The sequence below is a fragment of the Oncorhynchus keta genome, chromosome 5 (genome assembly GCF_023373465.1).
Source record: "Oncorhynchus keta strain PuntledgeMale-10-30-2019 chromosome 5, Oket_V2, whole genome shotgun sequence".
Classification (NCBI taxonomy): domain Eukaryota; kingdom Metazoa; phylum Chordata; class Actinopteri; order Salmoniformes; family Salmonidae; genus Oncorhynchus; species Oncorhynchus keta.
Window position 1 is genome coordinate 1 of NC_068425.1, and position 15,118 is coordinate 15,118.

At 45.6% G+C, this 15,118-nt stretch overlaps 1 long non-coding RNA gene across 1 annotated transcript; it reads right to left on the reverse strand.

Annotated features, from left to right (window-relative positions):
* Positions 1-8,743: 8,743 nt before the first annotated feature.
* Positions 8,744-11,634, reverse strand: LOC118384749 (uncharacterized). The gene is made up of 3 exons (XR_004825900.1): positions 11,603-11,634; positions 8,990-9,092; positions 8,744-8,884 (listed from the first exon to the last, which is right to left on the reverse strand). It is a non-coding gene; the product is annotated as an uncharacterized LOC118384749 (long non-coding RNA).
* Positions 11,635-15,118: the final 3,484 nt, after the last annotated feature.

Below are 15,118 nucleotides of genomic sequence, written 5' to 3' on the forward strand. Positions count from 1 at the left end.
ATAGTATTGTAATGACCTGACTAGATCATAAATGAACAATTGTCCAGGCAGAGGCTTGAGTTTGCGAATTGACGGTTTATTAAACCAACTTTACACAGGCTACTGTTTGGGCCGTAGCACACACCAAATAGATGACAGTTAACCAACAAGCCAATCGTGACCTTCTCTTGTGAAGCCCAGACGTAAGAGAGAGAGAACAAAAGCTGAACCTGGTCTTAACTTCCAATGCTCCACCCCCCTGACCAACCCCCCTCCACGCCACTCCGCCAACCACCAGGATGCCCGGCATCAGAACATTCCAGGCATTCCCGTGATTGGCAGATAGCAGGTTGATTGACATGTCGGACCCCGCGAACACCGGGTACTGGTCAGTACAACACAACCACCTCCTAGCCTAACACATAACACACAGCTGTCTGTGCGGGTCGCTACACAGCCCCCCCACCACAAAGTCCCTCGTCCCCGAGGGAACAAACAAAGTCTCTGAAGCGACCCGGAGGTCTCCTTTGCCTGCGTGGCCGTGATGGTCGCAGAGTGCCCCTCTGGGAACCAGGGGATAAAGGCAGGGATATGGGGGACAAGGAAGCGGGAACGGGTAATACAGTCCGTGGCTCTGGGGAACCACGCGGTGACACAGGGGGGAAGACAGGGGGAGTGGGCTGTCTGGAGCCTTGTCTGCGGCACCTGAGGGTGGGTGCCTGGAGAATGTCATTGCCAGAGAGGGGAATTGTGGGGGTTCCTGGGGTTTGAGGAGAAGAGGCCCCTTTGTATGGGGCTAACCTGTCCCGGTGCAGTGCCACCTTTCTCCCCCTGGGAGGAAGCTGCACCCGGTACACAACCTCCCCTACCCTCTCCAGGACACTGCAGGGTCCCACCCAGTGACTGTCCAACTTGGGGCATCTGCCTTTTTTCCTTAGGGGGCTGTAGACCCAGACCAGCTCCCCAGCCACAAAGTGCCTTCCCCGGGTGTGCACGTCATAGTTCCTTTTCTGCCTCACACCTGCATTCACCAGCTGCTCTCTGGCGAAGGTGTGGGCTGTCTCCAGGCGGTTCTGGAGTCTCCGGGCATACTCCGGCCCCGGAGGAACATGAGGGCTATCCAGGGGCCGACCAAACGCCATCTCCGCAGGGGTGCGGATCTCTCTCCCAGCATGAGGAGGGCAGGCGTGCAGGAGGTGGAGTCTTGGACAGCGGAGCGGCATGCCATGAGGACCATAGGCAGGTGCTTGTCCCAGTCACGCTGGTGTTTGGAAGAGACGATGGCCAGCTGCTGTCCAAGCGTTTTGTTGAAGCGCTCCACAAGGCCATCACTTTGAGGATGGAGAGGAGTAGTGCGGGTCTTGTGCATACCCAGCCTCTCACACATGGTGGCGAACACACGGGACTCAAAGTTTCTGCCTTGGTCGCTGTGGATGGACTCTGCAGCTCCAAACCTGCTGAACATCCCCGCTGTCAGGGCGTCGATGATGGTCTCTGCCTCCTGGTCAGGCAGAGCATAGGCCTCGGGCCATTTTGTGAAATAGTCCATGGCCGTGAGCACCCAGCGGTTTCCACTGTCTGTGGTGGGAACGGCCCAACTACATCCACTCCCACCCTCTCCATGGGAGCCCCACTGGGAACTGTTGGAGCTGAGCATGAGAGCGGCCTGGGGGCCCTTTCTCGCTGTGCAGTTGTCACAGCGGCGACAAAAGTCCTCCACATCCCTCTTGTGCTGCCCCCAGTAGAAGCCCTGACGGAGACGGTGCAGTGTTTTGTGACCCCAAAGTGTCCAGTCCCCACCCCCATGAGTACTCTGGAGCACAGCCTCCCGCAATGCTTTTGGGACCACCACCTGCCACCTCTCCTCTCCCGTAGCTGACTCCTTCCATGCCCGCTGTAGCACGCCATCAGCCAGCCGCAGTCTCTCAAACTTCGACCACAACCCTTTGGTCGCGAGTGAGAGCGCTGTCACCTCTTCCCATGGTGGCCTCACCTGCGCCTCTACCCACTGTAGCACTGGCTGTAGGTCTGTGTCCCGTCCCTGCTGCTGCCGCCATTCAGCCACGTCGACAGTCTGCAGCTCACAGCAGACAGGCCCGCTCGCCTGACACACTGTGGCACAGACACCCTCCTCTGCCCGCAGCTCTCTCTCCCGTCCCTCTCTCCGTTCACAGTGGCGGCAGCCGTCTGCAGTACAGGGCCGACGGGACATGGCGTCGGCGTTGGAGTGGCGTGCCCCTGCCCTGTGCACCACCGTGAAGTCATACGGCTGAAGCTCCTCCAACCAGCGTGCCACCTGCCCCTCTGGCTCTCTGAAAGACATGAGCCACTGGAGAGCAGAGTGGTCAGTCCTTACAGTAAAGGGCAGACCACCCAGGTAGTACTTGAAGGGTTTGACGGAAGCCACAATAGCCAAGAGCTCCCGCCGGGTGACACAGTAGCGGCGCTCATGTTTGTCAAATGTTTTGCTGAAGTACGCCACCACTCTCTCCCACTCTGGCCCCACCTGGGCCAGCACCCCACCCATGCCCACATTGCTCGCGTCTGTGTCCAGGATAAAGGGCAAGGTGAGGTCAGGGGGGGGCGAGCACGGGGGCCTCGATCAGTGCACGTTTGAGGGTGTTGAACGCCTCCTCACACTCCACTGTCCAAGTGAAAGCCTTGTCCTTCGGCAGCAGGCGGTTCAGTGGAGCAGCAACGCTTGAGAAGCCCCGTACAAACCTCCTGTAGTACGAGGCCAGGCCCAGGAAGCTCTTCAGCTGACGCTGGTCGGTGGGGGTGGGCCAGTCTCTGACAGCCCCTACCTTGTCCTCCATGGTGCTGATCCCCTCCTTCCCCACTCAGTGGCCCAAGAAGGACACCTCTCTCCTCATGAAGTGGCACTTCTCGGGGTGGAGCTTCAGACCTGCGGCAGCCACCCTCTCCAGCACACGCCGTAGCGCCCCCAGGGCTGACTGGAAGGAGCTGCCATGGGCCAGGATGTCATCGAGGTATACCAGACACTGCTGTCGGGGGATGCCATTCAGCACCCTGTCCATCAAACGCTCAAAAGTCGCTGGAGCGTTGCACAGGCCAAAGCACAGGACCTTGAACTGCCAGTGTCCTCTGTTAGTGGAGAACGCAGTTTTGGCTCTGGCCTCTGGGGAGAGGGGCACCTGCCAGTAGCCACTGCGGAGGTCTAGTGAGGAGAACCAGGAGGACCCCCTAACCAGGTCCAGCGACTCATCGATACGTGGTATGGGGTATGAGTCCTTCCTGGTTACCTCATTCAGCCGCCTGTAGTCCGCACAGAACCTCAGCTTGCACCCCTTCTTCGGAACCATGACGACTGGCGCCGCCCAGGGGCTGTCTGAGGGCTCAATGAAGTCTGCCCGCTGCATCTCCAACACAGCCTTGTCTGCCGCCTCCTGGCGTGCCAGCGGGATATGGCGGGGACGCATCTTGATGGGTCGAGCATCACCTGTGTCGATCTCATGCTGCACCAGATGAGTCTGACCCACCTCTTCCTCACTCAACGCAAAGCTGTCTCTGAATTCAAACAGCAACTGCCACAACCGTTCCTGCTGCTCAGGGTCAAGACCAACACAGTTCCTCCCCCATATCTCCCTCACTGCAGACAGTGTCCTCTCCTCTCCCATCTGGGGTAGCTGGGCTGGGGGGGTGCGGCCCGGGCTCACAGAGGGCTGTGTCATGGAGGTAGCTGGGGGAATGTAACACACCGCCGTAGGTGACAGGGGGACTGGGGAAAAGTCACACACAGCTGTGGGGGAGGGGGCGCAGCCATGGGTCTCTGCTGCTTTAACTGTTGGAGTAAAGGGTTTGTTGGGTTGAGGGAATGTGACATTAGGGGGGGCCATGGTGACTTCCGTCCCTCCCTGGAAGCTCAGTGTGCCCCTATTTAGGTCTAACTGGCAGCCTGTGCTCCTAAGAAAGTCCAACCCCAGGATACAAGGGTCCTGCACAGCCGCCACCCACACAGGATGACGCACAGTCCTGCCCCCTACTGTCAGAGTCATTATTCCCTTCCCTTTCATGGGTGCCAGCTCACCTGTGACTGTGCGGAGCTGCACAGTTGTAGGCTCACACTGAGTCCAACCTGGCACAATATCTGGCCTCACCAGGGTTACTGTGGACCCAGTGTCCACCAGGGCGGAGCAGGGCACCCCCTCCACAGTGACAGGGACATGACAAAAGTCCCCAACACAGGTCCGGCCCACCACAACAACAGGCTCCATCCGCTTGCCCTCGTCTGCTTCTGGGGGTAGTGGAGCCTTGCTTCCCCATCTGTGCCGGTGGGCTCCTCCTGAAGATGGTGGTTGGGATAGAAAGCCAGGGGTCCGCACTACCCGGTCTATGCGGACCCCGAGCCGTTTCCCTGAGCTCTGGGGGACATGGGGAAATCTCGGCGCAGATGGCCTGGCTGGCCACAACCCCAGCAGACCCTGGGACCAGGGCTTGTGTTTCGTGCCGCCTGTAGCGACACAGCCCGAATTAGTTTTGTCATTTCGGCCACCCAAGCAGGCTTTTCCGGCTCCGGGCTGCTCTGCCCCCAGCTCGCACAGAGGGTGTGTCTCCCTGCACCCCCACCAAAGCCCCAGCTGAAGCCCCAGCCCACACCAGCTCCCTCTCCAAAGCCATCTCCAAGGCTGTCTGCAATGACTCAGGATGAGCCAGCTGGGTCTGTATGCGCAGCTCCGTAGGAGAGAGCGCCTGTATGAACTGGTCCCGTGCTAGCTCGCTCTGCACGGAGGGGGGCATGTGAGCATATGCCCGCCGAGAGAGGCTCTCAATGTCATTAGCTAGCACCCGTAGAGGCTCTCCAGGCTGCCTGCGTCTATTACTCAGTTCGGAGCGCAGTAGCCCGGGCTGTACACACTGTCCATAGCGCCTCCTCAGTGCTCCCACTAAAGCACCATAATCATGCCTGTCCTCGGGGCTAATCAATATCAAACAGGCCAGAGCTTCATCCGTGAGGCATAAAGCCAACTGCAGTGCCCTTTCTTCATCCGACCACCCCTAAAATGAGCTAACAGTTCAAACTGAGCATGAAAAGCTTCCCAATCCGCCTTACCGGAATACTTCGGGTCTTAACAGATACGGACGCAGCCGGGAACTGGGCGCCGCCATGTTTGTTTACATCCTGAGCCCCAGATTCCTCGTCACGCCGCGTCGACGTCGCCACTTCGGTCCGCCCACCAGAATCCGCGCGAAATACAGTCGACGAAGCACTCATGCCCGCTTCAGCCGCCATCGCTCTAACGTCCTCCCTCAAGCGGCCTCTGCGCTCCGACGCCCTGGCGATCTCCTCAGACAGAACCCCCGACGTCCATTCACACGCACCTCCTTGGCCATAATCGTCCCCTACCTCCACCTTCACTTTCGGATTCCCTCGAAGCATTTTCAATCCCCGTTCTCACCTTACGGTAGCTAGCCACATAAGTCAGCTAGCTAGCTGGCTAACTTGTATCAACGTTTTTACTTCTGACACCAATGTAATGACCTGACTAGATCATAAATGAACAATTGTCCAGACAGAGGCTTGAGTTTGCGAATTGACGGTTTATTAAACCAACTTTACACAGGCTACTGTTTGGGCCGTAGCACACACCAAATAGATGACAGATAACCCACAAGCCAATCGTGACCTTCTCTTGTGAAGCCCAGACGTAAGAGAGAGAGAACAAAAGCTGAACCTGGTCTTAACTTCCAATGCTCCACCCCCCTGCCCAACCCCCCTCCACTCCACTCCGCCAACCACCAGGATGCCCGGCATCAGAACATTCCAGGCATTCCCGTGATTGGCAGATAGCAGGTTGATTGACATGTCGGACCCCGCGAACACCGGGTACTGGTCAGTACAACACAACCACCTCCTAGCCTAACACATAACACACAGCTGTCTGTGCGGGTCGCTACAGTATTTTTCAACATATCTCACAGACCTAACCAACAGAAATGGTCCCAAGCACAAAGGTAATTTTAAAACGTATTCTGAAGAATTCTTCCACAAAGTTACAAATATCTTATCAACTACTTTGCGCGTAGCCTATATCTGATACAGCCTGCAGATATTCCTAAATACCAACCACATAATCATATAGCATCCCATAAAGTCACAATTCCACAGAATGGGCCTCTTGTTAGCCATCTTGCGAAGTTACAAACGATAACATCCACGAGGTGATGGGACTGCACTCAATGCACGTCTATAGCCCTACAGCCTAGCCCTCACACACAGTTCAGTTTTATTTCTATGTTATTTGAAAATAAACGAGAAATATTTCATTTGTTAGATTGACGTCATTTTCGTTACACTAAGCGAAATATCCCTCTGGGCACAGACGTCTGTTCAAAGTCTAGTTTTTATTGGAGTTGTCAACTAACGTGAATTCAACGTAAAAGTCAACCAAAAAATGTCACCATGCCATTAGATTTAGGTAAAACGTTTGGGTGAAAAAAATACCAAATTCCTTTACATCGATGTCTTTTTGCGTTTACTTTTTTGTTGTTGAAATGACGTGGAAACAAAGTTGATTAAATCATTTTTTGCCCAGTGGGATATCTCTCTAGCCAAGGCTGTATGCCCGCTAGTGGGAGGCTGGCGTGCAATGCAGGAGTTTTCCTGGAAGTGACAATCCGTTTTTGGGACATGCGTAATTAGAGCGTAATTGGTTGGCTAGGTGTAAATCTGCAAATGGTTGGCGCGAATGGCCCATGTCGTGCGCATGAATGAGACAAACTCAGAATCTAAAAAAAAAAAAAAAGTAAAATCATGCCGTAGCCTACGTTTAAATTATTTGAATGTACGTAATGGTTGAAAATGATTGCTGGCTACATGTGTTAAGATTATTTTCATAAAATAAATGGGGTTGTCATGGCCCTATATCCTATCAAAATGACCGGTCTTCAGTTGTGGTCTACCAACGTGTTACTTAACATGGTGTTCCAAATTTGACCTACCATGGTACAGGCCCAGGACAACGATCTCACAACATACTCTTAGACACCTATGTGGGTGTTTGCATTTCACCGATTGAAGTTGAAAAGAAGAACTGACATGATATTTCACGGTTTATTAGATATCTTCGCATGCAGGCATTAGATGGATATGTCATGAAAGGGGATAGGCTATGCAGAATAAAACTGCCCTACCTATAAATACAGATCTGTATTTCATTTTATGAGTTCTCTTTTTGTAATCCTTAGCTGTGTTATATTGTAGAGAATTTAGCAATAAACAGCATGTTGTTGATTTCCTTATAGGCTGCTACAGGCAGAAATTAAGACAATAACACCTTGGCCAATCTAATAAATCTCAAAATAACCTGTATGATTGAAAATCATCTAATGAATAAACAGTAGAGTCCCTTTGTTCCAAAAGGAATACTGAAGGAAGTCATCCAACAGGTGACTCAATAAAACTCCACATACACCTACAATCATCTAGGCCTACAATCATCTAGGCCTACAATCATCTAGGCCTACAATCTAGGCCTACAATCATATAAACCTACAATCTAGGCCTACAATCATATAAACCTACAATCATCTAGGCCTACAATCATGTAAACCTACAATCATGTAAACCTACAATCATGTAAACCTACAATCAGCTAACCTTTCAGGTTATGTCGATATAGGACTTGTTTTACTGTGGATTTAATTACTGTTGTACCTGTTTCCTCAAGCATCTTCACGAGGTCCTTTGATGTTGTTCTGGGATTGATTTGCACTTTTCTCACCAAAGTACGTTCATCTCTAGGAGACAAAACTCATCTCCTTCCTGAGTGGTGTGACGGCTGTGGGGTCCCATGGTGTTTATACTTGCGTACTATTGTTTGTACAGATGAACGTGGTACCTTCAGGCGTTTGGAAATTGCTCCCAAGGATGAACCAGACTTGTGGAGGTGAACAATTTCTTTTCTGAGGTCTTGGCTGATTTCTTTTGATTTTCCCATGATGTCAAGCAAAGAGGCACTGAGTTTGAAGGTAGGCCTTGAAATACATCCACAGGTACACGTCCAATTGACTCAAATTATGTCAATTAGCCTATCAGAAGCTTCTAAAGCCATGACATTGTTTTCTGGAATTTTCCAAGCTGTTTAAAGGCACAGCCAACTTAGTGTATGTTAACTTCCGAATTGTTGGGAAAATTACTTGTGTTATGCACAAAGTGTATGTCCTAACCGACGTGCCAAAACTATAGTTTATTAACAAGAAACTTGTAGTTGAAAAACAAGTTAATGACTCCAACTTAAGTGTATGTGAACTTCCGACTTCAACTGTAGAGATGTTTCTGGACTGGCACACAAACACCTTTGGCCGCGAACTACTCTGCGCCCCCCCGACACACACACACACACACACACACAGACACACACACACAGTCAGACTCCTTTGTTTGCCAATACAAATTTGATGATCATTTACCAGTCATTTACCAGTTTAATGGTATTGTACTATTATCTGAATGCATATTTTTTGTACCATCTTGCATGATCTCAAGGACAATTTCATACATGTTCACTTGGCACGTCGCCTATAATAAAGCTAAATCAGAGAAATTATTTTCTCTCACAAAGAGACATGGTCCAGTTGCTGTTCTAGATCAGGTTGCAGATCTAATGATATAAAATTGGCATTTAATGACATTCTTTGACACTTTAGTCCGTAGGCCATGTGGATAAATGTGCAGTGCATATAGGCTATAGACAATTGTTTTTATTTTTTTTTAATTATATGTGGCAATGTCAGGTTACAGTAGCACAATTACAGAAACTCGACATTTAGTAATGTAGGTTTTTGCTTAATGCTGCCAGTGGGAGGATTTTTTTTCTCCATGATGCGGTCACACGAATAATGCAGAATCTTCATTTGAACTGTTTCTCTCAGCAGGAAAATAATCCTGCAGCAACAAGAAGGAAATGTGAATTATTGTGTGGATTCAAATTAATGGACATTTTTAGTTTGGGCAAACCAAGTCTGAAATGTTTAAGTGGAAATGACAAACTTTAGAAGCGTTTTTTAATCTTGAATACACTTCCCGTGTCTTGAGACGTCTCAAGGTGATGGCTGTGTATGAAGTTTGCGTTTCCTGGTGTACAGGAAATGTCCTGTAACAACAGGGTGAGCAAATTAAGATCCTACACCTATAACTTGTCCAAAGGAAAATGAACCGACGGAATATCATCTATTGCGCTGTTTCATAGTTTGGATGAATGTGTGGAGAAAAGCAAATATGGTGATATGGTGCAATTATGGCATAATTTGTCACATCAAAGAAAAAAGTTATAATTTAAGCTATTTACCATTGGAAAATTGATTATACAGCCTATACAGTGAGTATGCCTACCTTACATGTTTTAATATTTCGTTTGTAAAATTTAATATCAGACATATTGGTTTATTTCCAGGCGGCTCGATCCGTGTTGAAGGCCAATCAAGCTCTTACATTCTAGTAGTCTATTTCAATAATGTTTAAGCAACATTAAACCATACCGATTGAGAAAATGCAAGATTTAAAAAAATGCAAGATGTTGCTAATGTTAATCTGACAAATGAAATGACGCACAAAACAGAAGAACTAGGTTCGAGAATTTCGAGGCTGAACTGCATGCTATAATAAGATAGACGTTCACATAATTGCTTAACTGTGATCGCCTGTATGCCCGACATTACATCAGCTGTAGGCTACTGGTTCCGTGTGTCTCACCCAGTCTCGAATGGGAAACTGTACTGTATGTTGTAAATGATGAGCTGAGAGACACAAGCATGGAAAGGGTACAGAGCTCTATGCATAGAATAGAGCATGTGGACATGGCAGTGGGTAAAGGATGCTGCATTGTTAGTCGCGAGACAAACTGAATCTATCCGTGGATTGGTCTCGTGCATCAAAAGCTATAATAGTAAGTAGTTATTATGGATAGGCCTGTAGTCCAACTAAAATTAGTTATTGGAATAAAACGATCTATAACCTATAGAGTGCAATGTCTGTCTATTTTCAGTGATTCGATTCCAACGGGATACAAATTTAACGTTCGAGAAAGACATAATTTCAAACATCAAAGTTATAAGCTAGACTATGTCGTTAATGTTATTGTTTAGCCTACTGCATAAACAGGCTAAATATGGACGATTAATTATATATTTTATAATATTGGCACAACATAATGCAATTTTCTGTCATGTAATTTGGTAATATACTATTTTATAGTATGAACTGAGCAGGTCTATAGTCTACACAAAAATGGAATGAATAAAAAATATGAATGAGATAGTAGGCCTCGTGTAAAATATCACATAATATATTTTCCGTTAACCTGACGCAATGAAAAGTAGACTATTGCATGCTGCAATTTGTGAGAATGTATTATTCTGTTTGACAATAAATATGTAGTATATGGTATATGGTGTTTGAAATTTTATGTGAAAATGTATAACAATAAACCTATACCTAAACATTTAGGTGTGTAGGCTACTGTGTAGGCTACTGCAGGGCAAGCTTTACCATAAAACATTCAATAGGGCCAATAGAAATACATTCTGCGTAGCCTGAAGATTGATTTTCACATGTATTTTTGCTCAGAAAAAATACAATGTTCTTTATTGATTTATAAACTCACCCAAGAGAAGTAAACTCTGATCATTAGATCACTATAATTACACAATAATGTATTTGTGTGATATTTACAAACGCATGTAGTATATTACACGTTATTATGTTACTAGGAATATTTAATAAGGATCAGGGATAACCTCTAGTGACAAGTTCTTCCAAAAAGCAATATTAAACGTTAATACTGTAACATGTAATTAGTATACCACATTGACCATAGCCATTTCCCATGGGTCGTCAACTGAATCTCTACTTTTCCTCTGCATTTCCAAACAACCAAAGTGAGACGGGAGAAAATAAAAACAATATAATACTAATAATGATATATGCCATTTATTAGACGCTTTTATCCAAAGTGACAAAGACATACATGCATACATTTTACATACGGTGAATGTTGTTTTTGGCCATATTTAGTGAATCTGTTCTCTCTCTTGACTGAATCTGTGTCCTTCTTCGTAATAGGACAATTACTTTGATATTCTTCTTACTGTATACTGAAACAAAATAGACTGCAGTACATATGCTACCCAAATTGGTTGATTGACTTTAAAGGAAATTGTTGGGCAATATGATAGCAGTTGTGAAATATTTTAAAAAATATATTGTCAATATCTTTCACGTTTGGTATTTGGTATTTTATTAGGATCCCTTTCGTTCTTCAATTAAGGGTACAATCATAACCTCATACATATCTGTGAAGGTTTACAATTATTTGTCATAATTATTAAAGGTCCTCTGCATGCCAGGTGATGACTTAAAGATTAACCTGCAGTGAAAATCCAATGCAGCGGTGTAATGGCACGAATTATGTTTGTGACGTAGAAGTCCGTCACTGGCCGTGGGCAGCATTTGGTTCTTTAACGCACACACATATTCATCACTCCACCCTGCGCCATTATAAGATAAGTTAACAATGTGGGTCGACACACAAATTAACTTCTGTCTTGGTGCATGCATTTCACACTTGTCAGTGTTCATATTTGAGAGATACAATAATTATTATACTTATCAATGTTGTGGATGAGCTTCCGGGTATGCTGGAAAAGGACCCGAGCAAAGGGAATTGGGTTGGCTTTATAGTGCCTGTCCCAAATGGCTCATTAATGCATATGGGCATATTGAAAGATATTGTCAGTAGTGATGTAATGTTGTAAATGTTATGTTGTGATATTGTTTAAAACCGTGTTGCAATGTATATCCTTTAGTATGTTTAGTTCATGGAAAATGTTGGTTTGTATTGTTAATTGATTAATTAATTAGGGTTAATTGTTCTGAGGGGAGGGGCTAGCCCTACAAAAGGAGCCTCTCTTTCAGTCATGGAGAGGTTATTTTTGGATTGAGCTGTGGTTGGGGCAGCATTGTTTTTAAGCTGTCCCATAAGGTAGACGTTGATGGCAGTACTGTTGTTTCTTTGTTCCGGAATCACTTGTAAATAAACACCTTTGCACAGAAGAACTTTTGCGGTTCCGCCATCTTTTTATTTTGATAGAGGTTAGGTTATCCAGTTTAGCCTTCTGGCCTACTCTACGTGACAATGTTCAATAGCCAACATTTCTGGCAGTGCATGCTTTGTGTGTGTGTGTGTGTCTGCGTGAATATGTGTACCTATGCTTCCCCTGTCCAGTTTAGGGTCTGTCACGCTAAGGCTGCGTTCAGACAGACAGACCAATTCTGATATTTTTTTCCCAATAATTGGTCTTTTTACCAATCACATCAGATCTTTTCACAATCAGATCTTTTTCAGAGCTGATCTGATTGGTTAAAAGACCAACTGTCTAAACGCAGCCATAAACCCTCACAAAACTCATATATTTGTTTTTACACTGCTCCTACTCGCTGTTTATTATCTATGCATAGTCACTTTACCCCTAGCTACATGTACAAATGATCTCAACTAACCTGTACCCCCGCACATTGACTCTGTACCGGTATATTGCCTCGTTGCTGTTATTTTATTGTGTTACTTTTTATTCAATTTTTTACTTTAGTTTATTTAGTAAATATTTTCTTAACTCTATTTCTTGAACTGCACTGTTGGTTAAGGGTTTGTAAGTAAGCATGTGACAGATACAATTGTATTTATTTGATAAGTCTTGGCACCCTCACTTAGCACATTGATATTGACAAGATAATCAAGTGACCGCTCTAACAATGGAAATGCCTTACCGCAAAGATGGAAGGCAGGCAGGAGGAGGCGAGATCAGGTTCGACCATTCTAGCCAATGAGAGGGCAGATACGTGTGTGAACAACAGGCCATTGAGACTGCACTGTTGGTTAAGGGTTTGTAAGTAAGTGTTAGCATGGGCAGCGCCATTGAGGCTATCTACATTTCAAAATAGTCCATTTTATTTTTCTTCATTGGCTGATTGCTCACAACTCATAGGAATCCCTACCCAGTTGACTACTTTCAAATGGTGGAAGCCCTAAATAGCAATGTCCTTACTAAAATGGATGACGCCTCTATCTATCTCTATGACAACAGGCACAAGTCCACAATAAAGTATATATAGATTTTTTTCCAGAAATGCCATGTGCACTTATATCAGTTAGCCTAGTGGTTAGAGCGTTGGACCAGTAAGTGGTTAGAGCGTTGGACCAAGGTAAAAATCTGTCCTTCTGCCCCTGAACAAGGCAGTTAACCCACTGTTCCCCGGTAAACCGTCTTTGTAAATAAGAGTTTGTTCTTAACTGACTTAGTTTTAAAAAATGACAAAATATCAGTGCATTCATAACAACCTACGCCTCACATAGTAAATTATTATTTACATTTTTTTGTTGACATGCAGTGACTTCCATGTGCCATGTAGAATGTTCTCACTTAGTGGGCTTATTTTCGTGAACAGATTTTTGGCTGTGTAAAACCTCCAGCTCCTCTTCCTCTCTGTCAGTCTTGACTTGAGCCCAATGCATAGGCGGCGCGTGTTAGCAGTTAGGGGAAGCACATTTTCACCATACAAATGCGCTTATTTTCTTTATGCGGATTTTAGAATATTTGCATGAACATCTGTGGCCAATTGGATAAAAACCTAACATCTAAGCAGGTTTCCATCCAACATTTTTATACTACATGTTGGATAAATGCCATGACAGGCCTGATGGAAACTTTGTCGGTAAACTTTCCAAATGTTGACAAAACAAAACAAACTAGACAAGGTGAGACTTTTTTGTGTTGTTACGATTAATTTTGCAAGAAATGTCCTCTTTAAGGAATACCTAGGATAGGATAAGTAATCCTTCTCACCCCCTTTAAGATTTAGACGCACTATTGTAAAGTGACTATTCTACTGGATGTCATAAGGTGAATGCACCAATTTGTAAGTCACTCTGGATAAGAGCGTCTGCTAAATGACTTAAATGTAAATGTAAATGTAAATGTTGAAAACGTTTTTATGCGCAAATATCAATTATAATAACCATCAAATCGAAGTAAACTTGGAGGGATATGGTGAGTGGTCCTCCCACTATGACTCGGGAAACCATGTAGTTTATTAGGCTAGAGATTAAATAAGTTACGATGAACTTCACAGGGTCGTGAAAATGCACTGTGATCTTGATGCTCCTTTCCAATAAACATCGAAGCTTGACTGCCTTTGACAAATACAAATATTCTCGTTGTTATCCATAATAATATCATTATGTATACTAGCCTACCGCAAAGTCTACTTTTAGAATAAGTTTGTAACATAACAAAAATGTGGTCTGAATACTTCCATTCAGAAACAGTGCGTTCGGAAAGTATTCACACTTCTTGACTTTTTCCACATTTTTTAAGATACAGTCTTATTCTTAAACAGATTAAATCATTTTTTCCCTCATCAATCTACACACAATACCCCATAATGACAAAACAAAAACAGGTTAATATTTTTTTTGCTAATTTATATATTTTTTTAAAACCCGAAATATTACATTTACATAAGTATCCAGACCCTTTACTCAGTACTTTGTTGAAGCACTTTTGGCATCAATTTCAGCCTCTGGTCTTATTGGGTATGACTCTCTCTATAAGCTTGGCACACCTGTATTTATCCCCTTACTCTATGCAGATCCTCTCAATCTAGGTCAGGTTGGATGGGGAGCATTTCCTGCACAGCTATTTTCAGGTCTCTCCAGAGATGTTTTGATTGGATTCAAGTCCGGGCTCTGGCTGGGCCACTCAAGGACATTGAGACTTTCCTTCGCCCCAGTCTGAGGTCCTGAGCGCTCTGCAGCAGGTTTTCATTAAGGACCTCTGTACCTTTCTCCATTCATCTTTGCCTCGATCTTGACTAGTCTCTCAGTCACTGATGCTGAAAAACATCCCAACAGCATGATGCTGCCACCACCATGCTTCACCATAGGGATGGTACCAGGTTTCCTCCAAATGTAACGCTTGGCATTCAGGTAAAATAGTTCAATCTTGGTTTCATCTGAGCAGAGAATCTAGTTTCTCACGGTCTGAGAGTCTTTAAAATACCCTTTGGCAAAATCCAAGCGGGTGTCATGTGCCTTTTACTGGGGAGTTTTTGTCATTTAATCCA